The sequence below is a fragment of the Cibotium barometz genome, unplaced genomic scaffold (assembly GCF_041138505.1).
Source record: "Cibotium barometz isolate CiBa-2024 unplaced genomic scaffold, ASM4113850v1 ctg539, whole genome shotgun sequence".
Lineage (NCBI taxonomy): Eukaryota > Viridiplantae > Streptophyta > Polypodiopsida > Cyatheales > Cibotiaceae > Cibotium > Cibotium barometz.
Genome location: NW_028229454.1, coordinates 164438 through 191164, shown reverse-complemented (window position 1 = coordinate 191164; position 26727 = coordinate 164438). Strand labels below are relative to the sequence as shown.

Below are 26727 nucleotides of genomic sequence, written 5' to 3'. Positions count from 1 at the left end.
CGGAAATTATTTTGTCAAAACCATTGAACAAGAAAATAGTTCGGATTGAACTAACCAAGATTTGGCGTGACCGTGACAAGGTCAAAGGGTTGATTTTCAATTCAATGAAGGGTGGGTATGCTGCAGTTACCGCAGGGTTCGTAGCTTTCCTTTTCAGGAGTCCCTTTCGCAAAAGTGAGAGGTTCCACAAAAAGAGGAAATTTTGCAAAAGTAGAAAATTTAGGTTCCACAGGAACAGAAGCGGAAGTGGGAAATTCGGAAACAAAGGTCTAAGATTCCGCAGAAGCAGAAATGGGACATCCCGCAGGAGTAGGACATCCAGAATTCCGAACACGAACCCAATAAAGCGTAATATTGTGGTAAAAGAAGAGATTCGTGCTGCGCTGGTTTCGGAAAGGAAAAAGCACCATCGAATCGAAAGCCGCCCTCTAACCAGCGGTCTCTTTCCAAGCACCAACAGCAGCAAGAAATAGTTCATTTACATGAGTAAGAAACTGACGTATTTCCACTGGTCGCTTCCGTTTCGTATATTAGTTATTTCGTATGTCTTGTATAGTTTTCCGCGAATTAGCATTAAAAGGTTCTTTAATAGGCATAAACAAGTCGTGTTGGCAGCTGGTCGGCTTTACAAGTCCCGAGGGGTCTTCCTCAATCACTAATTACTATTTTGCTTAAAATATTACGGAGGTTGGTTCACACTTTATGGCATCGCAGAAAAGGCTTTAGATTATTTCAACGGGTGGCCTTTACTAGGGTCACCCCCCTTAAATGAGAGGCGGGAAAAACGTTCTGCTGGCTGGGTAACATAATGGCAATGTATTGGACTGCAAATCCTGGAATGACGGTTCGACCCCGTCCCTAGCCTATTCTTTTTCTTTCAAATTTCGGTTATAGAATGGCCGGTCTTTTTCACTTGCTTCTGATCAGGGACTACAGCCTGTGCCTGCTTTTTGTAAGCCCGTTCCTGTTGGTCGAATGCCCGGTCTCGGCAGCTCTGCGATTTGGCTTGATCGCTCTGCAAGTGATTGCGCTTGAGTCGTGGTTCCGGGGGAATCTTTCTCCGCCAGGTCGAATGAAGGCTTGGTATTTTCTAGTGATTGAATCAGATCGTTGCCTCCTCCATTCGTCGAAGTGGCTGAAACCCGTCGACTGGCTGAAGCGGTCGACTGGCTGAAGCGGTCGAGTTTTCCGCCATGGACTTCTCCCTCTCTTGCATCAAGGTCAACCGCTTTCAAGATTGTCGATCTCTCGCTCTTGCTTAATGGTCAACCGCTTTCACCGGCAAGAGGTTACGCGGCTGCATCTATTGATGAGTGCAAGCTCGGATTCTGGAAATGGACCTAAAGGCAAGCGTAGCGAAAGGCTTCCCCGAAGGAAGCCTGAGCGAAGCGATCACCTTTCAATTATCCGATCACCTTTCACCTCCAAGTTTGCTCTTCGAATCGCCCAAGAGCGGGTCGTTTGCAGGGACCGACGAGCGTAGCGAAAGGCTATTGGAGGGAGTCCAAAGAAAGTTGGAAGAGCTTGCCGACCCGCATTCGCGGGCTTCTACCGGGCGTGGTAAACGACGAAATGCTTCGGGGAGCTGAAAATAGGCATAGATCCGGAAATTCCCGAATAGGTTAACCTTCTGAACTGCCTGCTGAATTCATGGGCAGACAAGAGACAACCCGGCGAACTGAAACATCTTAGTAGCCAAAGAAAGAAAAAGCAAAAGCGATTCCCCCGGCGAGTGAAATGGGAATAGCCTAAACCGTGAAAACGGGGTTGTGGGAGAGCGATGAAGGCTTTGTTTTGCTAGGCGAAGCAGTTGAGTACTGCACCCCAGATGGTGAGAGTCCAGTAGCCGGAAGTACGGCTGGCTTACGCTCCAACCCGAGTAGCATGGGGCACGCGAAATCCCGTGTGAATCAGCAAGGACCACCTTGCAAGGCTAAATACTCCTGAGTGACCGATAGCGAAGCAGTACCGTGAGGGAAAGGTGAAAAGAACCCCCATCGGGGAGTGAAATAGAACATGAAACCTTTTTTACAGAATAAGAAGAAAATAAAAAAGTACTTCTCAATCGAATAAGGAGCTCGAATCATTAAGAAATACTGATCCGAGCATTCGCTCGTATTCTGAAAGATGTGTCGTACTAGAGGTGCCGGTCAAGCGCAATCAACAACCCGTATCCTTGGGGAGCAGAGAACAGGGTGAGGCGGTACAACCTATTTGTTCTCTGAAGACGTTGCGTGCAATTTACAAAGACCTGCAGGCTTGGCACGCTTTCCCGTTGATTATTGATGGCTCTAGGCTCATGATCCTGTCGGGAAAGGGATGGATGTCTGAGCGGTTTAAAGAGTCGGTCTTGAAAACCGAAGTATTCGGAAAAATACCGGGGGTTCGAATCCCTCTCCATCCGTGAGTATGGTCATAAGTTAGCATTCCCACGTGGTGCGTTTTCCACCACCCGGCACTTGATTTGGAGAGCGCTTTTTGAGGGCCGAGCCTGAGGGGTTGAAAGGGATCGTCGTAATTTATGATGCGTCTGGTCCAATAGGCTCCATTTCATTGAGCGAGTCACGCTTCCGGGAGAATCGAAATATACGGTGGTGTTTCAGCTTCCCTTAATTGCTACGCCATCCGAGCTTTGCTCTGCCATTGGCGTTCTTGGCTCTATCCAGTTAACAGTGAAAAAGGGTTTCTCAATAAGAACGTTTCGAAATAAGAATCGATGTGCGGATATGATGGAATTGGTAGACATGCCAGGTTTAGGTTCTGGTGACCTTACTCAGTCGTGGGGGTTCAAATCCCTCTATCCGTAGCAGTTGGAACCTCGAAGTTATGCAATCACTAGGCCTCTAGTGATAAATCGAATGGGTTTCTTCTCTCCCTGTTAGGCCTTCAATCACTGGGCGAATAGTCCCCCTAGCCTGGAGAGTGATCCTTGAACGTGTATACGAGCCATCTACATTACCTAATCACATATTTCAGGGAGTTATTGAAGATTTCGGTGCAGCAGCAGGAGTGGGACTGTACTTCTCGTATTGCAATTCTGCCCCGATCGGATGCGGAGAAACAACGCTTTGAGCTGACCCACAGTGTCAGCAGCCTGGCGACTTTGCGAAATACACTCGACCAAGACCTCTCCAGTCAAGTCAAGCAGCCGGCGCATTATAGCCCCTCTCGTGACCCTAACAGACACCCAATAGTTAGTTACGCTAGAAGGTGCGAAATTAATTGGAGCAGGAGCGGCTACCATGGCCTCAGCGGGAGCAGTAGCAGGTACTGGAAACGTATCTAGTCCTTCGACAACCTCTGTGGCGTGAAATTTATCATTAGCCAAACAATTATTCGGTTATGTTACTCCAGGCTTTGCCTTAACAGAAGCTATTGCCCTGTCTGCTTTGACGATGGCCTTTTTAATATCATTCGTATCTCGAGGAAACAAAGTTAGCAGAGAACAAATAGGTTATACCTACGGGATGGGGGGGGCTTAATGAATCCCCCATCTCCGGGGGAAATAGCTCAGTTGGTTAGAGTGCTGGTCTGTCACGCCAGAAGTCGCGGGTTCGAACCCCGTTTTCCCCGTTAGCATCATGCCAAGTTTTCCCAAGTCAGAGTTGATGATATTGATGGAAAAGAAGCCCGACCACCCCTGCCCTCCGAGTAGAGCATGTAGCGGAAAAACCTTGTCAGTCTCTACCCTTTTTACTTCGCTATGCCTTTCATCGTTTAGCGTAGTGTTCAAGAATTAGTCTAGGTCACTCAGAGCCCACGGAGTGGCCCCGCGGTTGGCTCATTCTTCGCCCGATTAAACTCTGTGCTTAAAGCCTTTATGCCTCCCTCTTTGCTTTAATCGATTTGTGCCACTTTACCCAAGTGGGCCACCCTTCAATTCAATTCGATTCAAAAGGTGCGGGCCACGTACTCTTATCCAAGCAGGCTCGGCATGGAAATCATGGGGTTTTCGGCCACGAAAGGGCAAGGCTTTGCAGTACCGGGCAGGCCTCCATGGGAGAGTGTGATGTACCAAGTCGGGCAATCGCTTGAATCCAGAAAACCTTCCCTTCCAACTCGAGAATGCAATCTTTCAATTATCAGAACTCAAATGGAATGTGAATCATCGCGTAGCCTGCCTAAGACAGAGGGATATTTTGGAAATAGCCCATGGAAAAGCGGAGAGGGGTATTGATGGTTGACATGAAGCGAATGAGGCGTCTGAATCAAAGGATAGTTACCTAGATAACATTCATTCATGTATACTACTATAATGCCATCGCGATATGCCCGGCGAACCATCCCGGGTCAGAGTTGTTCTTTTTCGTTCAATTACCACATAGAAATCTATCTCATAATTAGTAGTAATAGTAATACAATAACATTTGGGTGTATAGCTCAGTTGGTAGAGCATTGGGCTTTTAATCTAATGGTCGCAGGTTCAAGTCCTGCTACACCCAGACTTGAGACTTATAGTAATTACATGATTACAAAAGAAAGTGTACTTCAAAGATCACTCCGCTTCGGCCCGGTTGTGTTGAAGGGGCCACCTATAGTGGCTAGGCTGTACAGTTAAGTTGCCCCTTGCACCCACCTTACGCCTCGACATCATCCATTCGAAAGCGCGCTCGCCGAACCGCCCGAGGACGGACCGAGGGGGAAAGCTGGCTTGCTTGCTTTTCCGCCCCCTCCCGGGCATCGCTGAGAAAGCGCTTGGCGCTTTCTTGCTCCGCTCCTTCGTTCGTAAAGCCAACGAAGTTATCTGAACCTGAACGATTCAGAACTAACATCCGAAGCAAGTTGAGTGGGTGAGCCGTATGATGGGCGACTGTCTCCCGCGGTTCTGGGGGGACTAGGTACCCCGGGACACCGGGGGTCACTCTATTTTATTATATACGCCTGGTGAAAATAATGTATTTCGATACGCCTAAAAGATGGATTCTATATAAACCAATGGATCCCGAGAAGTCGTTGCTACTAGCTATTAGTTTCTCGTCGATTAGTTTTCTCTTCTTATACCTTTCCCCGCTTTTCCTAGTCACTCATGAAATGGCACGTTGTCTATGTATTCGAGTGGTCTCATTGAATCTCTTCACTTCGGGGTGGGGGTCCGCCCCCTTCTCTCCCGCCCGCTGCTTCCCGCTCTAGTTACGGTTGTGTGCCGTGGACACACGGATAGATTCATTCCCCAATATCCCCGGCTCGGACGCCCTTCCTGGGTCCTCCTATCCCATGAATATGTTTACGGGGTCTGTTAATCAGGTCGGACGGAGGGGTGTATTCACTATACCGAAAGACCGGGGTTGCCCAAAAGCCCTCCAGGGTGGCGCCCTCCTTAGGAAAGTTGGTTTGAGGGAGAAAGCGGTGGAAAGGTCAATTCGTTTCATTTCCATGGAAGAGGAAGGTACGAGCGGGTTGGGTTCTCTGGCCTAGGCAAAGCATCAGATACACGTTTCGCTATCCATTAACAGTGAAAGCTACAATCTTTTTCAGACCTAACCTATTGGGAGAGGCAGGATTCGAACCTACGTAGAAAACCTTCAACAGATTTACAGTCTGTCGCTTTTAACCACTCGGCCACTCTCCCCGTTCAAAGTAAGCTTTGACTGACTTTCTGAGCCAAGATCGCGATTGGGAAGAGAGAAATCGGTCAATCCACACGTCCTAACCCCTTCCAATGGACTAATCGAACAAGTAGAGGTTCAAGGAATCAAACAAATAGAGGCCATGTTGAATGCCGTCGGTACACCTATGCTCGGAGCTTCTGAGAAATGTCATGGTCTAGTCCCCGGAATACGCTTAGCATTCGAAGTCTTTGAAATAATTGCCTCGAGAGCAAGGCTTCGGTCCTTCTCGATAGAATCGTCACGAAGCGAATCGACAAAACCCAAGGTGACTTCTCGTTCTCCCTATTGTGGGCGAGGAGGGATTCGAACCCCCGACACCGTGGTTCGTAGCCACGTGCTCTAATCCCCTGAGCTACAGGCCCCGTCTCCACTGGATCTGTTCCAGGAACCCCTTCGCCGAAGCAACCTTTCCTCTCCTTACCCATTCCGGGTCAGAAAGATGCGGAAGCTTAGGATCCTCTCTCAGAATATGCCGACACGGAAGAGATGCCACACTGCGAACAAATAAGACACTTTAGAAAGAAGGAAAGAGGCGTAAAGAAGGTGGTATCGTATCTGTTACGAGGCATAACATACATGTATTCTCGATCATTGAGTTCGGGTATACTTATTGAAGGGAAGTCCATATAATTTCACTGGACTCGGAAGCAGGTTAATTGATTGAAGTAAACTAAACCGAATTCTCCACCGAGTTTTCAAATCAATGAAAAAGCCGAACAAAGCACAAAGCAATGTAAATTGATTGGCCGTTACCATCCTATGTTACCATTCGTGAGCTGTGGTTCGGGGGATCCCCGAGGAATGGCGGACCGTTGTTGTTCTCGAGCAAGAGAGACACTTGGTCAACAATCCCATTGAGAATCCGTTTTGGGCATCTTTGTCTCGTAGGTGCCATGCCCAGATCCTTGTGGTACCGATAGGGTCATCACGTCTTATAAAAGCACCAATACCCGGAGCAAGCAACTCTTCGTCGTTTCCCCGGCTTTTCACCAATACCCGCCATTCAATCTACTTACCATTTTTATCATTTTTTCTATACGGCTTTTTTTCGATTACCACCGTCTCGAGGGCGGGCCTATTTAAAAGCTCTAGTCGATCAATTCTCATGTTTGTTTCAGTTATTTTCTCCGGATGCAAGACTCGAACTTGCGACCCATGGATTAACAGTCCACTGCTCTACCGACTGAGCTAATCCGAAACAAGAATGGGTGTATTACTGACCCGAATGAAGCCCTGCAACCCTTTTTTCTCTATAAGGGGGTGATGGGGTTGTGAAGGGCTCAAAGTGAATAGAGACTGGAAGCTGGCTAAACGAATGGCGCATCTATATACGGCAATTTTATTACCAGGCTATACTATAGGGGGCCAGTACCGAAATCTTTCTGTCTGTAGCCGGCGCCTCTCACCAACCAAATAACATGGCACTTTCCCAGCACGAGTAGGAGCGGAAGCTGAGAAAGAGCTTTGCGCTTTATCCCAGCATCTATCTCAGAAAATATGTATCTAATCAAGCGTAGCGATCAAGGTCATGTAATGACCGATATACCGATGCTTTTTCACAAGCGGAGAACGACGCGGAGCGGGCGGGACAGAAAAAAACGATCTATTTACTCAATTTTTTTCAATTCAACACATTTAAAAAACAAAAATAAATAAATAATAAAAAAACAATAAATTCAACACATTTAAAAAACAAAAATAAATAAATAATAAAAAAACAAGAAAGAAAAAAAGTGGGTGCAAAATACTCATGCTTCCGCTCCTGGTTCAACCGCACCTAATGCAGCGGTAGGTACTAGCTTAACCTGGGGGGGTAGCGACTTAGTAGCAGTAGCTGGCAAAGTTGCTTTAGCACCAATCCCATTAGGTACTGCAGATTTCTTGGTACACCATATTCATGCATTTACAATTCATGTTACTGTATTAATATCACCGAAGGGTGTTCTGTTTGCACGCAGCTCTCGCCTAATACCCGATAAAGCAAATCTTGGTTTTCGTTTTCCTTGCGACGGGCCCGGTAGAGGAGGTACCTGCCAGGTATCTGCTTGGGATCACGTTTTCTTAGGGTTGTTCTGGATGTACAATTCCATCTCAGTAGTTCTATTTCACTTCAGTTGGAAGATGCAATCCGATGTACGGGGTAGTATAAGTGAACAGGGAGCAGTGAACCATATCACTGGGGGAAATTTTGCGCAGAGTTCAACAACTATTAATGGATGGCTACGTGACTTCTTGTGGGCACAGGCTTCCCAAGTCATTCAATCATATGGGTCCGAGGTTGACAAGTTTGTTAATGGAGAGGGAGAGGTTACTGGGGAGCGCTCCGAGGTTACTGTGACCGGAGAGCGCTCCGTAGATTCTAACCGGCTCGTTTCCCAAGTATTCGCAGAGTCTGTGTTTCTCGGGGTATTCGCTGAGTCTGTGTTTCTCGCCTCTGCATCCTCCTCATCCTCATCATCACTCGACAATATATTGTCAACAATCACACTCATTATTTGGCGCAATCTCCATAAGACACGATTTAGACCATATGCATTAATATGAGGTCTTATTAGGGAATAGATTTGATCCGAGTCCGTATCATCGGTCTGAGTAGATATTGAAGTTGTTTCCACTACAATTTGAGTTGATGCTGGGGTAGTTTCCAATAGAGGAGTTTGAGTAGACCTTTCATTAGGCAGAACCTCAGATCCAGCAGCAGGTGCTGAAGATCCATCAGCAGGTGCTGAATTCTGACTATGACTCTGACGAAATACCCACTGTAGAGTGATAAGGTAAACTAGACCCTTTAACATGGCCGTCATCCTACTATCCATCTGATCAACTCTACTATGCATTTGCATTAGTTCACGTGTAACTTCTCCCGTTTGTTCCAGCTGCTGCCGGGCTGCATTCCCCGCTTCTACAAGATCTAAAAGAATTCCCTCCGCAGAGCTATTTTGGACCTCAGACCTAAATGTTAAGGTATTAATATGTGCTAATAGATTATCTCTGAAGGAAGTATGTTCGGAGTTGACGTTTCTAATCCCTTCAGACAACGTAGCATTAAACGAATTCATATCGTCTGGAGATATGGGCGAGAATCCTTTTAGATAGTACAATATTGCTAGCCCCGCTAGTCCTACAATCATAACGCAACCCCATAACTTTTTGCTAGAATACCATGCGGCATTATCATTAGATGGTGTCAAGGGCACGTCTGACTTATCAGTATCAGCAGAGTCCTGCGAGGTTCTCTCATCGTCGAGCTGATTATTCGGATTAGTCTTATCTGAGTCTAACCTAACCTCGCTAAGGAAAAGGATTAAAGGGAATGTTATCATCACCTGTAGAAACAATTTGGCTATCTCCAAAGGATTCTTCATCTTTCTGTAATTCAATGCATACGCTGATGCTAATACCGCGTAGTAGCTTAGTAACACCAATTTGTAGCTATTATTCGATGTTGTTATTTTATCCAGTAATCTGGATCCGTCTATAATGAATTGTGAATTTAATGGCATAATACTACACAGTATTCCTATAGGGGATAGGCTAGCCAGTAATATCAATACCTTTCTGTTGGGATTATCCATAATATTCTTGAAACTAGTCAGCATACTTGAACTTGATGGTAGTTCTGAAGGGTCCGATTGTTGACCGTTAAGATGAGGATGGTCTGCTTGTGACTTTGATGGTAGGTCAAACGATGGCAACTTCGACGGTAGGTCCTGTTGAAGAGGAGGGTCTGATGGCAACAAAACCGGTAGATCCTGTGGGGGGTCTGATGGCGTGTTTGATTGCGTGCTTGATGGCGACACAAGCTGATCTTTACTCTCTGCATTGGGGGCTGAAGGCGATTTGCCCTCAGCAGATTCTGGCAAAGAAACATTCTCCGAAGGCGTAGGCACAAACTTATCCGGGGATGAAGGATTTTCAATATCAGAGGTTTAGTCCAATTGACTGGATAATCGTATTCCAGTATTCCAGCACCAATCATTTGCTTTAATGAAGAAATGGGTGCTTCGTGATTGAAATTCAATGCGTAGGATTTGCTGCTTAAGCCCCGGCAAAACTGAATGTGCGAATAAACCAATATAGATGTAGAGGGTCTCCGAAACATTAAATTGGATATAACTCCCTTTCGCTTATGGTTACGCATAGAATGAGGCGGTGAAAACAATAGGCAACTAACGTGAGAATGTTGAATCATCGTAGCATTAGAATAAAAACGGTAATTGTAGCAGTGTGAAAGATTTATCATGATTGAAGTGCATCGTGTTTTAAAATATATACCTTATACGGCTTTCATGCCTAAATAAATACCCAGACAGAAAGGGTGTTCATGCCTAAAAATAGCCCCGGACAGATCGGGATGTCATGCCTAAATAGAAACCCTGGCAGATAGGGCTGTCATGCCTAAATAAAATAGAAACCCTGGCAGATAGGGCTGTCATGCCCACGATAACTCCTCGGGCAGATAAGGGGTCATTTCTGGTGGTTGCCTCAGATTGCACGCACTTAGCCGTCTTCTTGATCTACCGCTTTTCCCTTGTATCAACCTCTGTAGAGCGGTACAATGACAGGAATAGCTCTTCCCATATGTCAACCTCCGTATGGCGGTACAACGACGGGAATAGCTCTTCCAATGAGGCTTTTACGAGGGAGTCACCTTGGCTTGGGGAAAGCCCATAACAGAATGTCGATTTCGGGCCGCTTCTCTAGGGAAAGGTATTCCAAATAGCCTCTAATTCTATGTAATGAAATGCCTCTGTTCATCCTTCAATGATAGGAGCAGGTCCGAAGAAGGATCCTAGAGTGTACAGGGTTGAGCTAAGAAGGTCTCTCAACGCCTCCCTCTCTTCCATCGAAGTCTCTTTTCAGAAACTCGCCGTTAGCGAGGGAGGGGAAAGGGGAACAAGCACACTTGGAGAGCGCAGTACGACAGAGAGTTGTATGCTGCGTCCGGAAAGGATGAGTCGCTTCTGAGAAAGAATCTATTAATTCTCCATTCTGATGAGATAATAATAGGAATGGTGTAGGTGCGATTATTCACTTCACGGGCGAGGTCTCTGGTTCAAGTCCAGGATGGCCCAGCTGCGCCAAGGGGAATCGGGAGAAGCATCTGATCAGTTCACGTATGCTTTACTTGGCCCGAGCACAGGGGATATAGCTCAGTTGGTAGAGCGCCGCCCTTGCAAGTGGGTCGTTGCGCTTACGGGTTGGGTGCCTAATTGTTTAGGCGGTAATGATAGTATCTCCCCGATGGCTAACTCTTCCCCAAGAATGGGGAGGAGGACCGAAACATGCCACTGAGAGACTCTACTGGGACAAAGATGAGCTGTCGTGTAGGGCGGGGTGGGATGGGTGGTTGGTTAGATCCATTATGGGTCGTACATGGACGATAGTTGGAGTCGGCGGCTCTCCCGGGGCTACCTCATCCGGATCCCTGGGGAAGAGAATCGAGCTGGCCCTTGCGAACAGAACAGCCTGATGGACTATCTCTCTTCAACTCCCTGAGCACGCACGCCCAGGAAATGTGTTCCTCCCACCATTTCGAGATCCTCTTCTAGCTGCTGATCCGATCTCAAGCCCCAACCACATTTTCCGATCTATCGATCAGTAATATGGTTTGACGGGTTCATGTATCAAAATAAACCCTAATCTTGGCTCAGAAAGTCGAAGCGGGAAGTGGCCGAATGAAAAAAGCGTTTGATTTCAGTAAATCCGCTGAATTTCGAAAGAGAGATTCGAATCGTACCTCCCTTAATGCCAAAGTATACTTCGTATTCAAGAAGGAAAAGCGAAGTGCAACGAGTTTAATGGCGCTCGACCCTTCATGCGATTAGGAAATTCCACGGCAATGGTCCCGCGAGTTCGAAAAGTTACCACCGGAATGGCCAGCCCAATTGCGGATTCCGCAACTGCCACCGTTAACACTAGTGAAGCGAATGATTAACCCATCATATCATCCGAATAGACAGAAAATACCGGAAAGTTCAAATTGACAGCCAATGGCATTGACTCAATTAGCGTCGGCATAATAGTAATATTTCTTCTATTCGAGAGAATTCCCCGAATACCTGAAAGAGAGAGAATCATAGAAAATGTCAAATATTTGACCAGATCCGTAAGAAAAAGTCTTTCTTCGTTTCATAAAAATGCGCTGAGCATTGGTTCTTGGTAATCATGGCTGTTTAAGAAGTGAAGGGAGGGCGAGTAACCCCATATACCACTATAGCGAAAAGTGACCGAAGCATGATGCAGGTTCGGTTGAAAGGAAGAACCCTAAGCCCTGAACAAGGGCAAAGCATTCCCGTAGGTATATGATCTAATGTGCACTTTCCGCATCCTACAGGACTTGAACCTGTGACCTTCAACTTAGAAGGTTGTTGCTCTATCCGACTGAGCTAAGGATGCTGTGCATTACAAACACTTCTAGTAGAGAGAGAATGATAGAACCGAAAGTTATGGGTTTTTCAGTGTGGTCAACGTGGCGATAATGACCGAAAGGAGGGTGGAAACTCCCTCACAAGTTCCCCCCGTGGCCCTTCCTTCCCCGGGGTCCACTCCCTCCTGGAGTTTGCAGAGAGGAAAATGGCTTGCTTTTCAGTGTAGTCAGGTAAAACTTGCTTGCCTTAAAGTTATTCTGTTTCGAAGGGCATGACAAATGCATAGGCTCCTTCCCTTCTACTTGGCATTCGCCAAGTGCTTCCCGGTTCCTAAAAGGTAGGCAGGTGGTATGGGCCCTCTGACTTCTCTCCGGGGCTTTCCTCCCGGCGAAGATCTCGCCGGTGTTACCTGCGGATGGTTGGGACCATAATAAGATAAGAGTTGAAAGGTCCCACGTTTTTTGCCGGGATGTCGTTCAGTCTTCCGTCCCCAATAGATAGGTAATCCGCTCTCTGTAAACGAAAGGAGGGAGAAGTGGCACTCGGGCCTGACCATGATGTGCCTATAGCAGGCAGGGAGCATATCCGCGTCTATCTGGCAACACGTTGAATAGGGCATGGTCACCCGAAAAAGACTCCGATTTGCCAGCTTTCGGAAGGAAAAAGGTTATGGATACGAGAAAGAAGAAACCGCAACCGCAGCCCTGGATGATTCTTCCTGAAGTAAGTTCTAAAGAATGCCCTAACCAGATCGATTTATCCATTTCACGTAATTTGGTCGGTTACGTGTTTTTCATAGCACCTTTCATGTCGTGCCACATAAAGATGGATTACCTAAAATCAGTTGAATTCCTAAATCATGAAAACAACTTTCACACGACGGCATCGGACGGGGCAAATCCTCCATCCAGGAAGAACAGGATGTGGTTCCCAAAGAATGCTTTGACACCAGTGTTTCCTTCCTGTACTCCAGTGCTTTCGGAGCATCCTAATGGTTACACAAAATGGTCAAAACCTTAAAGACGAAGGGATTGTTAGAAACGAATACTTCCCACACGTGTCCTCTAGGAGAGATTAGTTTCCCATGAGTGCCTAAAGAATAGACAATCGACACTTTCTTTTTCAACGAAGGGAGTCCTTCATATTCCTATAGCCCTTTTTATTTAGCTTTCCCTTGCTACACCGTCGCCGTTGCTGTTCTTAACCCTCTCGTAATGTTACGCGGGCAGGAGCGCACTGAGGTGAAGTAACGGACGGGGGAGCACTATGGTGGGTGGAAGGGGCGGGCCGGTGAGTATCAAGAGCGGATACCATTTTTCTTTTTTTCAAATTTAGCGTTCGGTATAGAAATTTAAGCCGAGCCCAGCCTAGAGGCGGGCGAATGGCAGTGGATAATCTCTCCCTTGTTCCCTTGGGTCGTTAAGTCGGTCAAGACCTACCTCGCCCTCTTGAAAACCCTTTAAAACCATTCCAGCCCTGAAGTGGGATTGACCAACTCCTACTTCCAACGGGGATCGAGTGCACTACTTCACTTCGGTGACCCTGGCCCATCTGATTGATCCAGGTCTGGTCTTGGCGAATAAGGGATCAATCTCCGGGAAGCGATCGATTGGTGAAGAAAGATTGTGAACCCGGTTTGTCAAAGGGTCCCCGACCAACAAAGGTCACAGTCACGTATATATAATCAGATAGCGCCCACGGCCCTCCGCAGGAACAAGAACAAGGAAGCCGGCTGCCTGCCCCCTTCAGTATGCAATAGCCGGCAAGGGTTATCCCCTACGGGACTCGAACCACCCTGTCTTCGACATCAAGAAGTGACGATGTCCGCCACCTCGCCTTTGACGTGCCGGGACTCGGCTTCAACCCATTCCATTCTATATACGATAATTTCTCTGAATCGATGCGAAGACCCCGAGAAGGGGCGTAGGGGCACTCGGGGCCGAGATCGAAATCCCAGGCATGAAGTAGTGGGCAACGAGCTCCCATGCTTAATCACGCGCTGTGATCTTAGCTTCGCTAGGATCACATACTCCCATAACTGATAAGTTGCCGCTGGGATTATGTTTTCAAGAGGAATCTCGAACTCTTGGCTCATATCGTTGTTTCGGAGGGCCCACCAAGCAAGATGGATAGCAATTAGTAACAATGTGGTTCAAAGCCCAGAGCCGCGAGTTCAGGCGTTTATGCGGTTTAGCCAAAATTGGTTAATTCTTGGGATACTTTTGTGCGAACGGGGGAGAGAGATTTAGTTCTCAGAGATTGAGGTAGATGTAGTTTCCAAGGATTAGGGTTTGGGAACGGACGGGAGAGGTAGATGTAGTTTCCAAGGATTAGGGTTTGGGAACGGACGGGACAGGAAACCCTGGGGAAGGCGTTTATTTCATAAGGTTGATCTTGCTTAGTCCCTACGCTTCGCTCCGGCTTTCTGTCCAATTCCAATCCGGGGGTTTTTTGAATCACTGAGGTCCCGGTGCACTCCAAACGAAGCCGAAGGCGTACTTCGCCTTCACAGTTCACGAAGGCCCGCCGACCCACTTTCTTTCCATGGATGTCACCAGCCGCCGCCCCGCTGGTGACATTTCACAAAGCGTTTTAGGGCGAGGGAGCAATAATACTCGCTAAGCGAACCTCGGGGGTCCCCGAACCAGGAAACTAGTCTTACCTATCAAGGGGACTTTCCGACACCGGCAAAATGGCACCGGACCCCGAACGAACGTACCTACCCTGGTGGGGCGGGGCCCCCAACCAACTAACTTCCCCTAGTAAAGAATCATCTTACTGATAGTTTATCAACATGCGAAGCAAGACGAGTTCGTCGGCTTTTGTTTCAGTGGTTCCTCACGATGCCCGAACCTTTCGTATGGGTGTTTGTTGAAGCGGAATTGCAGAATGAACGAGGGCGTGTTGCGTAATCATTTAATTCGTTGAGAAATGGGAAGATGTCAAAGCACGGACTTACTGGATACGACCGCCTGATAGATGCCCGAGACACACGGCGGAGCTGTCACAATGTATTAACATGGTTCTTAAGGTCTCAGCACCCACACTCTTCAAGGGCAAGCGTGGCTTGACACATCTTTATCAACCCAGAAAGACCCCAACGTCACTGCCCAAAATACGCCCCAGTTTTTGCTGCTCACGTCTGGTGTGACATCGTTACGTTAATTCCCTTTTCCAAGTGGAACTTCGTTAGCTAGCCTAGACACCCAACATGAGCTGCCAAGCCACCATTGATTGATTCCAGAGCGTTTTCTTTAGAACCAGAAAATTGAGTAAATAGAATTTTAGGATTTGATGCAGAGAATATTCAGTATTAAGAAGTAGATCTGTGTCTGCAAGAGGTAAACCTGTGTCAACACTAAGAACCTTCTCACTTCAGGATTGCGAGCGAGGCGATCCTAGCAGGGATGCCTGGATTATCGCTGATCGTATCGTATTCTCAAAGCTGCAGCTGTGGTAATCGAGGCTTTGCTTCGTATTCTCGAAGCTGCTGCTTAGCGTTGATCGCTTCTTTAAGGATAATTGAAAGGTGATCGCTTCGCTCAGGCTTCCTTCGGGGAAGCCTTTCGCTACGCTTGCCTTTAGGTCCATTTCCAGAATCCGAGCTTGCACTCATCAATAGATGCAGCCGCGTAACCTCTTGCCGGTGAAAGCGGTTGACCATTAAGCAAGAGCGAGAGATCGACAATCTTGAAAGCGGTTGACCTTGATGCAAGAGAGGGAGAAGTCCATGGCGGAAAACTCGACCGCTTCAGCCAGTCGACCGCTTCAGCCAGTCGACGGGTTTCAGCCACTTCGACGAATGGAGGAGGCAACGATCTGATTCAATCACTAGAAAATACCAAGCCTTCATTCGACCTGGCGGAGAAAGATTCCCCCGGAACCACGACTCAAGCGCAATCACTTGCAGAGCGATCAAGCCAAATCGCAGAGCTGCCGAGACCGGGCATTCGACCAACAGGAACGGGCTTACAAAAAGCAGGCACAGGCTGTAGTCCCTGATCAGAAGCAAGTGAAAAAGACCGGCCATTCTATAACCGAAATTTGAAAGAAAAAGAATAGGCTAGGGACGGGGTCGAACCGTCATTCCAGGATTTGCAGTCCAATACATTGCCATTATGTTACCCAGCCAGCAGAACGTTTTTCCCGCCTCTCATTTAAGGGGGGTGACCCTAGTAAAGGCCACCCGTTGAAATAATCTAAAGCCTTTTCTGCGATGCCATAAAGTGTGAACCAACCTCCGTAATATTTTAAGCAAAATAGTAATTAGTGATTGAGGAAGACCCCTCGGGACTTGTAAAGCCGACCAGCTGCCAACACGACTTGTTTATGCCTATTAAAGAACCTTTTAATGCTAATTCGCGGAAAACTATACAAGACATACGAAATAACTAATATACGAAACGGAAGCGACCAGTGGAAATACGTCAGTTTCTTACTCATGTAAATGAACTATTTCTTGGCAACGGCGACGACTTTTCCGGAGTCTTATTTCGGTTATGGTCGACCAATCGGGTTGGGAGTTCCCTGCCTGACCGCCGATTCAGAACCGCTCGTGACAGTTTCCCGTCATACGGCTCCCCGCATCCCATCGGGTGGGGGTTCCGGAATGCGAGCTCCCCCGCCCTCTTCTGATCGTGACGATGCCCATGCAGCAACTGCCGCAGGTTGTTTCAGCAGCTCGTGCCTCCCGGACGACGTGGAATGATGCGATCCACCTCCACCCATGATGTCCACAGGCGGGAAGAACAATGAGCGCCAAGAACACCTACGCCGTGGTTGGAGTTCTACTTCCTTGTCGCTTTAGCCCTATCGGCTGGCTAGAGCCATTGCTCAGTTTTCTCACGGGCTTGATAACTCCTAGACTCAAATAGAAGACCACAAGACCATCAGCGTATCTGATGAGAGAGGATTGAAACCTCGTATCTTCCCCATTTTCCCTTTGAACGAAGATTTCCTCTATCCGACTCTTAAGCATCAGGATGAATAGTCCGTGAAATGCAGTGTTGGCCAAGGGGAGGAAAGATTACTTCACCTGTTCCGGGAAAGAGGTATTCGCCGAGAAACCGAAATTACTGCTGCTTCTAGCCACGAAGCTACCCGCCTCCTTACCATGGGAGAAGTATCAGGTCCATCGGAAAGCGTCTCGTGACTAATTCGATCAAAAATTGCATCAGCGTCGATTACGTACTCTGGCCCTCCCGTTGATAGATATGTGGATCGCTCTGGTGGCGTCATGGCGAGATCGACCCGAGCGAAAGTAGCTATTGGGTTCGAATCCCGCTTCCGGTTCGCCTTCAGGCCATGGGGGCCTATGCTTGTTCGATCCGATCCCTAGTATTAGGAGTCCCGAGAGGTCTTTATTAGTGGAATCGGGCCATACTTCCACTTCCACTCTCACTTCCGCTTTTGCTTTTACTTTCAGAGGTATGTATATTCAGCAAATCGGATCAGATTGTCTATCCGTGACCTCGCTCGTGAAGGTAATGAGATTATTCGTGAAGCCAGTAAGTGGAGTCCTGAATTAGCTTAGCATGCGAGCTCTTTCGCTATGGAGTAGCTATGTAGTATAGCAATCCCGAGAGTATTCGTAGTTCAGTCGAGTAGTAATAGCTTAGCCGGTGAAAGCAAAGCTATTGCGTATCTCGCTCGGTATTCGTAGTTCAGTCGAACGGGGAGGTTTTGCCATATGTATTCGATACTACATAGCAAAGCTACTCGCTTCGTTCTCTCCAGCCTTTTCGCATGCTGCAAAGACCCGGGAAGGCTAATACCCCGCCGGGAAGGCTAATTTCCTGACTCACAGGATTACTGACTGGACTGGGTAGGTTTATTGACTGAATTAGGTAGGGAAAGCCAGCCCTTTTCGTGGGCGGCATGGTTGAAATTGGCTTGCCAATGCGGTTCACCGACGTTAACCCATTGTCCTGTGTTTTTAATATTAATAGTGACCTGGCCGTTACACCAGGCCGTGTAACCCGCGTTAAGCCATGCAAATTGGAGAGCCGTAGCTAGGCCTTGCAGTTAATCCTAGGGCCACGTGCTAATAGACCTCCATTCGGCGCGGCGTTTGAATGCCTTCCCGCATTGCATTGCATTGCGGAAGCCAACGATAGCACTACGAGGCCGTGAAATCGCCGGAAAGGAAACGAAGTGAACAGAGAACAAATGGGATGGGGGCTTAATGAATTCTCCACCTCAGTTTGGCGTGTAGCCGTGGACACGGGGTGCGAGCTGCAGGAACTCAGAATCATCTACGCAATTTCGTTGCCATGTTCGTTTCTGTCCTAGTGTTAGGAGCCTCGCGTCTGTTCCCCGGGAAAGGAAGCACGCTCAATAAGCTGGAAATACGTGAGGGACGGAGTCACGCAAAGTTCGGTTTCCAGCACGGTAACCTCGAAGAAAGGGGAGCACCTTTGAAGACTTGGACCTCTAGTAGCCCGGCCATTCATAGAGCGACCCCAGCCCTGATTAACTTAACGGTGGAGCCCTTTCGTTGTCCGCGAAGAACATAAGCTCCCGATGGTTCCTCAATCAACGGCATTTCCTCAATCAACGGCAAATTATCACTCAACGAAGGAAGAGGTTTCGGAACCTGTCAAGGAGAACCCAGTTAAAGAGGATTCGGAACCTGTCAAAGAAGAGGAGCCCGTCAAAGAGAAGTGCTCGGAACCTGTCGAAATGCCATCGGCACCTGGCGAAAAGCCATCGGCACCTGTCGAAAAGCCATCGGCACCTGTCGAAACGGAGGCGCCACCCGCCGGGGAAAACGGGATTCGAACCCGCGACTTCTGGCGTGACAGACCAGCACTCTAACCAACTGAGCTATTTCCCCTGCCCTAGAAATGTAGTTAGAAGTAAAAGTAATTTGAGAGGTAGAAGCAAGTTTAATAACCATGACCTTATGAATATAGTTTCGTAAGAGCGTGGCTTCGGTCATTAACCCACTTAAAGGCTGATCGAAAGCTCTCGGGATCAACTCCGATAGGGAATATGGCGAGCATTCACCTAGAGCAACCTTGGGTTAAGGTCCGCGAGTGGACATTCTGCCACCCCACCGAGTGCGCATGGTTGAAATTCACACGTGGCGGGCCAGCGGATTACCGATCCAGCCGATGCCTTCCAGGCCAACGATAGCACTACGAGGCGCCAGTTGCCTTGGATGATAGCTTAAAAGCTTGGTGGTTCGCGCCTTTCATTCGTGATTTGTCAGTCCTAAAGATTGGTTTTGGTTCCCGCTCTGTAGGCATCGATGGCTGCGAAGGGGCGGATGGGTGCGGTATCACGTTCATCAACATGATCTGGCCGAAACATTACAGGTCTACCCTTTCCTTACCTGCCATTCGTCCTTGCATATTTGACTTTGTACTCGCAATCGCTTTGCGCCTTGCCTGCACTGCCCCGGCAACCATGCCAATTCAAGCATTTTATGTAAGGCAGAATGGGGTCAAATCATGATCCGTGATAGATTCTCGAATCGTCGATTTCACGCCAATACGATTGGATTTTAGCCACGGGTATCGAAAGCTTGCTCATTCAGCAGGATTCATCGAGCTGGTCCACATGGTTCCCCACCGCACCGGGTTCAACCTTTGTTACTTCGTGGTATACCCATGGACTAGCCAGTTCTTATTTGGAGGGATGTAATTTCTTGACTGCCGCGGTATCCACTCCTGCCAACAGTTTGGCTCACTCCCTGCTTCTGTTGTGGGGTCCTGAAGCACAAGGAGATTTCACCCGTTGGTGCCGGAGGTTTATGGACCTTCGTCGCTCTTCACGGCTCCTTTGCTCTAATAGGTTTTATGTTACGTCAATTCGAACTTGCTAGGTCCGTACAACTACGCCCCTACAACGCAATAGCTTTCTCCGCTCCGATTGCGGTTTTCGTCTCCGTATTCTTGATTTATCCCTTGGGGCAATCCGGTTGGTTCTTCGCACCCAGTTTCGGTGTAGCAGCTATCTTCCGATTCATTCTGTTTTTTCGAAACCAAAGAATCCATGAGAGGGTCTCGCTTATCGGAATCAGGATCGGGCGGGTAAGCAACTCGTATAGGAAGTGGATTAATGGCAATGTCACTAGTACTTGCAGGAACGCATTGACAACCACACGAAAAGGCGACGCCGACAAATCGTGCGAAAACGGAACCTGGTGGACATGACTACGATACATGCTCGAATGCCAGTCTTCCTTGCAGGAGATGGGCTGGCATGGCTTGATACGTTCGGTTGCACGGCCAGGCAAACGATACAATCTATCGGCTTTACAGTGTGATGGACGAAGCCGTTAAGTCCACTGTGTTTTCGATATCAATAGCCTCGACTTGCCGGATCTAGCCGATGCTAGACGTTAACCTGGTGGTCCTAAGCTGATCTATGAATTGGGTTGGCATTGAACGAATTGGCCAAAGCTGCCAACGATGGCACTACGAGGCCGAAAGCTGGCAAATCGGAGTCTTGGTAAACGGAATTGGCACTCCGGAAAGGAAGCCCTTGTGGTAGGCGTTAAATTCCTTTGGGGTCGGGGCGGGGGTGGGGACTCCCCGTCAACAGGTCCTGTCGACGCCCCAACCAGAGTAACGAACATGCCCTCGGAAGAGATCATGGCAGCGCTTGTGTCGCCGATTAGTTGTAGCCCCGCCCCGTGGATGACATGAACCACGCTGTTGAACTTCTAGCCGGAAGATTAGCTGGTGACAGAACACCGATTTTGTCGAGCGATAGCAGCTTCTGGCGAGGTTTCTCATTACTATTCGGTTTAGGGTTTGTGCGCAATCGCGGAAGGGCATGGCTTAGTCGAGAGGGTGATGACGACCTCCGAGTGGTGGATATGAATGCGGAAGTCGACAATATAATTACAGATATACGTACGCAAGGCGTAATAGCTTACGTAGACAGTTTTCGCAATGAAGACGTTGCGAACATGGTGCAATTGGGAGCATTGGAGATTGGAATTCGGGCTGATACCGCTTCTATCCCAACCTCGGTTTCTTCAGCAGCATCCCCTTCCGGCTCTTCCGCCATCGGCTCCGAATCTGATACCGTTCCTGCCATCGGCTCCGTTTCTGCTACCGGCTCCGCCTTTGCTGAGTCCGGTCCCGTAAATATATACCAAGTGCATAGGCACAATCTAACAGGAAGGGATACAGGTAGGCCTTTAGCCGGAGATGCGGGGACAGCCCCCTTACGGAATGAAGCTGAAAGTAGTGTTTTCACAGAAGGAGTGGAAGGCAGGGAGGTGATGTCCAATCTTATGGCCTGTCATCCATAACCTCACGAGGTGAACCATGTCATTGATATAGAGGGGAAGGGGTCGGACCTTCCCTTAGTGTTGGTTCGTACTGAAGAGGAAGAAACTACAAACTATGGAAATGAAATACAATCAATTATCTACCCAGAGAGAGAGAAAATCCCACATATATCTACCCAGAGAGAGAGAAAATCCCACATACCGAAAGAAAAAGGTCGCAAATGTAGTTAATCCAAGTAAGGGGAATGGCCGAGCCCCTAGTCGGAATCCCGATCAAGAATATACTCGAGCAGCGTATTAGAAATACACCGCGTTCCCGCCCCCATCGCTGAGTATACTGAGTTATCCGGGATGTTGTCGACGATAGGCTTGTGGGTAACCCATATCGATTCCATCTCAGATAGAGCTCTTCTCACGTCATTGCGTCGGGTTTCCGTGAATCTCCGGGCCCCCTCACATCTTGCCAATAAGTTGAAAGCTCTGTTTCTAACTTCCACGGAATCCGCTGCAAAATTATCAGCGGGTTGATGGATGGAAGTTATATCAGGGTTGAAATCCACAAGCTGTGCCAATGTCGTCAGGGCGACATCCTTCATGAAGGAGCAGGCTGCACTCAGTGCCGCTTTGCTTGTGTCATCCAAGGCCGGTGCATCGCAAACGCTGGTCAATATGCCTTTGAAGAAGGCATATTGATTTTCTAGGTCCTCCCGTGCGGATATAGGCGGGCGATCCGGGGATGGATTACATACCCGGCTTAATTCTACCCGGAAAGCCAAGAGGGCGCCTTCATAGCTGCTTCCACCTTCCCCCGCATCTACACAGTGGGCCACGCACTTGCTCCCGGCGACCAAGAACCAGAACCCACACCCTATTAGGATAGGATGAACAAATACGGTACTAATCGTGGCTAAAATACCCTGACGAAAAAGCCATTTCAACAGAACGCCGGACAGCCGATACCCGATCAATTTCTTAATTACGTATGTATCCATCACAAAAGAATAAATCACTCCCTTGGCCGCCCCAACGCAACTAACAAATAATCCTACGTTAATAGCAAGTTTGGCTAATGAGGGATTTCGCACCACAGAAGTGATCGAAGGACTAAATGCGTTTCCAATACCTGCTGCTGCTCCCGCTAATGAAGGATTTCGCACCACAGAAGTGATCGAAGGACTAGATACGTTTCCAGTACCTGCTACTGCTCCCGCTGAGGCCATGGTAGCCGCTCCTGCTCCAATTAATTTCGCACCTTCTAGCGTAACTAACTATTGGGTGTCTGTTAGGGTCACGAGAGGGGCGTGAAATCTTCAGTGAAAGTGTCTGCCGCATCACCATTCATGTGTAAGCTTGTAACTGTTTTAGTTTCAAAAGAGGACTGTTGCTCCATACTTGAAAGTTCACTTTTTTTCATGCAAACCCGAATAAATCAGAACTCTTTAACGCAAATAAAATCAATTCGCGCGTAAATCGTACTTATATTCTGTTGCTCTTCTCTGTCTGTTCTCGATATTCATGGCAGTTTCTTGGCTGGCAGGCAAGCAAAAGGGCTAACCGCATTTCTGGACTCGTGCCCGGCGGGAGTGAAAAGAAAAGTTAGGTCGGGAGGTAGTGCACGCTCGCTGGTCCTGATATCGAAATTCTCGCATTCGTGCCGTGTGTGTCTGGTTTCAATGAATTCCGTATTATGGGTGTGGCAAACGCCGTTAGGCAGGCAACAAGCCGCGTACCCCCGGCAGTATCTTCCGGCCATAATCTGCGTAAAAGAGGTTAGCTTGCCCTCACGGGGTCGCAGCTCTTTGTCCCGGCCATTGTAGCACGTGTGTCGCCCGTCTGCTGGTGGCGCTTTTGGATTTCTATCTAATGTGCCAATCTGTATACGAATGGAGACGATCGGACTTGAACCGATAACTTCATACTTGCAAAACATGCGTTCTACCGATTGAACTACGCCCCCGTCCTCGTTCCATGTGCAGCACGTATCATATGGGCAAACACAAGGGAGCTATTGTTTATACGTGCCCATAGCCCTTTCTTCTTTTTCTAGAGTTTAGACTTTATCCAAGACACGGTCCCATCCCATCACACTGTCGAAACTATGTCATAAGGGTGTGTCGTTGGCAGCAGTAATAGTTCACGAATCTTTTCTCGGTTCACCACTTCGATCGTATCGGCGCTAGAGAGAAGTCGCTTTCTCGGGAGCCTCCTCAAGGCTACCTCATTATTTCGAAACTTCATTCCGCTCCTCTGGCCGCCTCACCCTGTTCTCTGCTCCCCAAGGATACGGGTTGTTGATTGCGCTTGACCGGCACCTCTAGTACGACACATCTTTCAGAATACGAGCGAATGCTCGGATCAGTATTTCTTAATGATTCGAGCTCCTTATTCGATTGAGAAGTACGTGGGGCCAGAATGTATGCGAACCGTTCGACTATGACCTCGTTTCCTGAGCCAGAGGGGGAACCGCGAAATGGGCTGGCAAGAGCAGACAGCAACTCGTTTCACTCTCGTAATTCGGGGGAGAGAAAATTCCCAGGGATTCGAACCCTCAACTTTTGCCTGCTTTTAGAGATCATTATTCCGCCATTGGAACCACTCTCCCAAACCAAGTAGTTATTTCTCTTTCCAATGAGGGGTCCAGTCGAGGCGCCGAGGGCCGCAGGTGTACCGCGTATTCTATTTACCAGTTTCTCCGGAAGGTCATGTCCGGGGACTTTGACTTGATGGTGTGGTGTGACGAGGCGAGAATTCGAATTCTCGCTTTCCGGGAGTTGGTCAAACCCAACCCTAATTGCTCGGATAGCAACCAATGCACATTGCTGAGTGATAAGGTGGTTTTCCGGCTTGCTTTCCTGGAAAAGCCACTCCGCGTGTCCCTGGTGACACTTTCAATCGCCCGCCCTCTGGCTCAAAGGTAAGAAGTATTTCTGCTTTGATCTGAAGTCGGCAACGGACAGGATTCCTTCCACGCTGTGTTCACAGCTTGTGGAGTCACTGTTCGGGAGCGACATTGCGATGAGTTGGATGTATTTAATGCATAGGCCATTTGATGTCCCAAAAGGCATCAGGTATGACCCGCTTCTTGAAGAGGATTGGGTTATGTTCTACATCGGTACCCCTTTAGGGGCTTTGTCCGGGTGGGGAATCTTTGCATTACTGCACCACTTGTTGATACAGCAAGCGGCCTACTTAGTAGGTTCTAGGACGTGGTTCTCCAATTATGCTATCCTCGGAGATGACCTAGTAATAGGTTCGAAGAAGGTGGCAAAGCAGTACTTGCGTCTGCTCAAGGGGTCGAAGTTTCATGGCACAAGTCTCTTGAGTCATCGAACGGTTCACTTGAGTTCGCTTCGCGATTCAAGTGGCAGGGAATTGATATATCCCCGATCTCGTTCAAGCTTGTTACCACTGCTAGAGTTGCTCTAGTCCAGTCTTCTATGCTGGTGACCCGACCTAGGGAGTTCAGAGAGGTTCGCCTCACTGAAATGTTCCGACTCACAACAAATGCGAAATGAACGGAACTTCTTATTTATGAAGCATCTATAACAGTGAATTTCCGGGCACTTGACCGATTCCAAATGAGGATTGGCAGAAAATGAGCCGGGCGAATTAACCCACTCTGTGGGCTCTGAGTGACCTAGACTAATTCCTGAACGCCATGCGTTCACGGCAGGCGCAAAGCGTTTGCCTCGCCGGCGGCGTTTGAGGCGAATAGCCGCCTTGCCGGCGATTGAGGCAAATGATCTATTGTGTGTGAATTGAAGTATATATCACATACACGGTACTGATCACATATGTATTGAGAGGGAACAGTAGGAGTTAGCTATTTAATTGCTCCGCCAATGATTTACGAGACTTATTCGGGCTACTTTCCCTTCCCGTTCTGGGGAAGGCAGTGTTTCTCTATTTCATTCTTATAGGGAAGTTTCAGATAATTATGGTGAGGTTCAGGGAATACCACAACATTGGGTTTTTCATACTCAACCTCCGAATAATGTGGGTAGTAATAGTCTAGACAATGAAAAGAAAAAAGAGAAGTTTTTTTTCTTTCATGATACTTTTCAGGTATCCAATAACCTTTATGACCAAAAAGATAATAGGAAGAATCTTTATGAATAGAGGGATAGGAGAGAGGCCTCGAAAGAGATCATTTTCTTTATTTCAGTTATTCTATCGATTTTCTAATTCATTCTTTTTTTTTTCTGCATTACGCTATGTTCAGTTCGGTAAGATCTCAAGAAGCTTCTTTAATGGGTGTAGGATCACCGCAGGGTACCGTGGAACCGGGAATATTGACTACTTTGGGATTGGCATAAATATGTTTATGATTTATTGGCTATCTGGCTTAGAAAATATGTTCGCGAGAGGGAATGCGAACCGAAATGACGTCCAATCTTTTTTCTAGAAAGGGTAAAAGATTGATGTGTTTCTCTTTAATAGTTTTTAGTAATGGTTCGAGCCTCTATATCTTTCCCTTCATGGGTAATCCGTAAGAGAGGGACGACTTTCACGAAGCATGTGATTTTTCGGAGAAATCTTCAGATTTTCATCTTTCGAATGGTCTTTTCCGGAGCTCCTTTCGGGAAGAGGAGAACCCCAGAATTAGGTCGGCCAGATTCCCAGATTTCCCTCTTTTCCACGATTTTGTCAAAAGCCTCTCTTTTCGAATAAAGGGAAATCCCCACTCCCGAATAAGGGCTCTCTTTCTCGGATTGAGTTTTTTATGCCGAACATTTTCTCTCGTCTAACGACGAATTTTGGATCCTGATGCCAACATATCTGTTTCTGTCCATTACCTTTCCGTCCTCGGTACTCATGGCAGTTCATAGTGCTTGGGCAGAGAACGCTGTTTCCCGCGAGCATTTACCTATATATGCGACGGACCGTATGATAGGGCATAGACTGGAAGAATTCGCGCCTACCCGGAGTTTCCGAGGGCATGCCAAGAGTGATACATTACGAGGGGGTGCCAGATAATGGGCGGGACCCGTGTCGGATGTAAGCCGCAATTGTTGATTTCATAAAAGGGTTAAGCATGGTAATTGATCATTCTATTTTAGATTGATAGGAACTAAGGCGTCCTAATAACCGGGTTTACAGCCCTGGGCAATAACGGACTTGAACCGCTGACTCTCTCGGTGTAAACGAGGCACTCTACCGACTGAGCTAATTGCCCCCACTACTTGAGCTAATTGAACGAAGGGTTTTCACCCCGTTCAACGATTGATTCTTATTCGTAGTTGGGATGCAGGGATAGATTCATTTCCTCCTCGAAGAACTGTACGAACTATTTAGTAGGCTACCGCTCTGCGGACCCTTCGGGGTAATCCCGGGAGGGACTCATCTGCCAACCCTTCGGGACTCAACCAACTATCGATGTCTACGGCAGTTGGGACTGCCCTTCGGGACTGCACTTCGGGGCTCAACCAACTATCGGTGTCTACGGCTAACGAATTCACTTCGTGCCCAAACGAGCACGCAGACACGGGGATTTATTCAT

At 47.9% G+C, this 26727-nt stretch overlaps 9 non-coding genes across 9 annotated transcripts; 2 read left to right on the top strand and 7 right to left on the bottom strand.

Moving 5' to 3' along the window:
* The first annotated feature begins 3499 nt into the window (after positions 1 to 3499).
* On the top strand, positions 3500 to 3573 carry TRNAD-GUC (transfer RNA aspartic acid (anticodon GUC)). The gene has a single exon. It is a non-coding gene; the product is annotated as a tRNA-Asp (tRNA).
* Positions 3574 to 4369: 796 nt separating this feature from the next.
* On the top strand, positions 4370 to 4442 carry TRNAK-UUU (transfer RNA lysine (anticodon UUU)). Its single transcript has one exon. It is a non-coding gene; the product is annotated as a tRNA-Lys (tRNA).
* Positions 4443 to 5486: 1044 nt separating this feature from the next.
* On the bottom strand, positions 5487 to 5569 carry TRNAY-GUA (transfer RNA tyrosine (anticodon GUA)). The gene has a single exon. It is a non-coding gene; the product is annotated as a tRNA-Tyr (tRNA).
* A 328-nt stretch (positions 5570 to 5897) lies between these two features.
* Positions 5898 to 5971, bottom strand: TRNAR-ACG (transfer RNA arginine (anticodon ACG)). The gene has a single exon. It is a non-coding gene; the product is annotated as a tRNA-Arg (tRNA).
* Positions 5972 to 6734: 763 nt separating this feature from the next.
* TRNAN-GUU (transfer RNA asparagine (anticodon GUU)) lies at positions 6735 to 6807 on the bottom strand. The gene has a single exon. It is a non-coding gene; the product is annotated as a tRNA-Asn (tRNA).
* Positions 6808 to 11934: 5127 nt separating this feature from the next.
* On the bottom strand, positions 11935 to 12008 carry TRNAR-UCU (transfer RNA arginine (anticodon UCU)). Its single transcript has one exon. It is a non-coding gene; the product is annotated as a tRNA-Arg (tRNA).
* A 6733-nt stretch (positions 12009 to 18741) lies between these two features.
* Positions 18742 to 18815, bottom strand: TRNAD-GUC (transfer RNA aspartic acid (anticodon GUC)). Its single transcript has one exon. It is a non-coding gene; the product is annotated as a tRNA-Asp (tRNA).
* A 4296-nt stretch (positions 18816 to 23111) lies between these two features.
* TRNAA-UGC (transfer RNA alanine (anticodon UGC)) lies at positions 23112 to 23184 on the bottom strand. Its single transcript has one exon. It is a non-coding gene; the product is annotated as a tRNA-Ala (tRNA).
* Positions 23185 to 26330: 3146 nt separating this feature from the next.
* On the bottom strand, positions 26331 to 26403 carry TRNAV-UAC (transfer RNA valine (anticodon UAC)). The gene has a single exon. It is a non-coding gene; the product is annotated as a tRNA-Val (tRNA).
* Between the last annotated feature and the right edge of the window lie 324 nt (positions 26404 to 26727).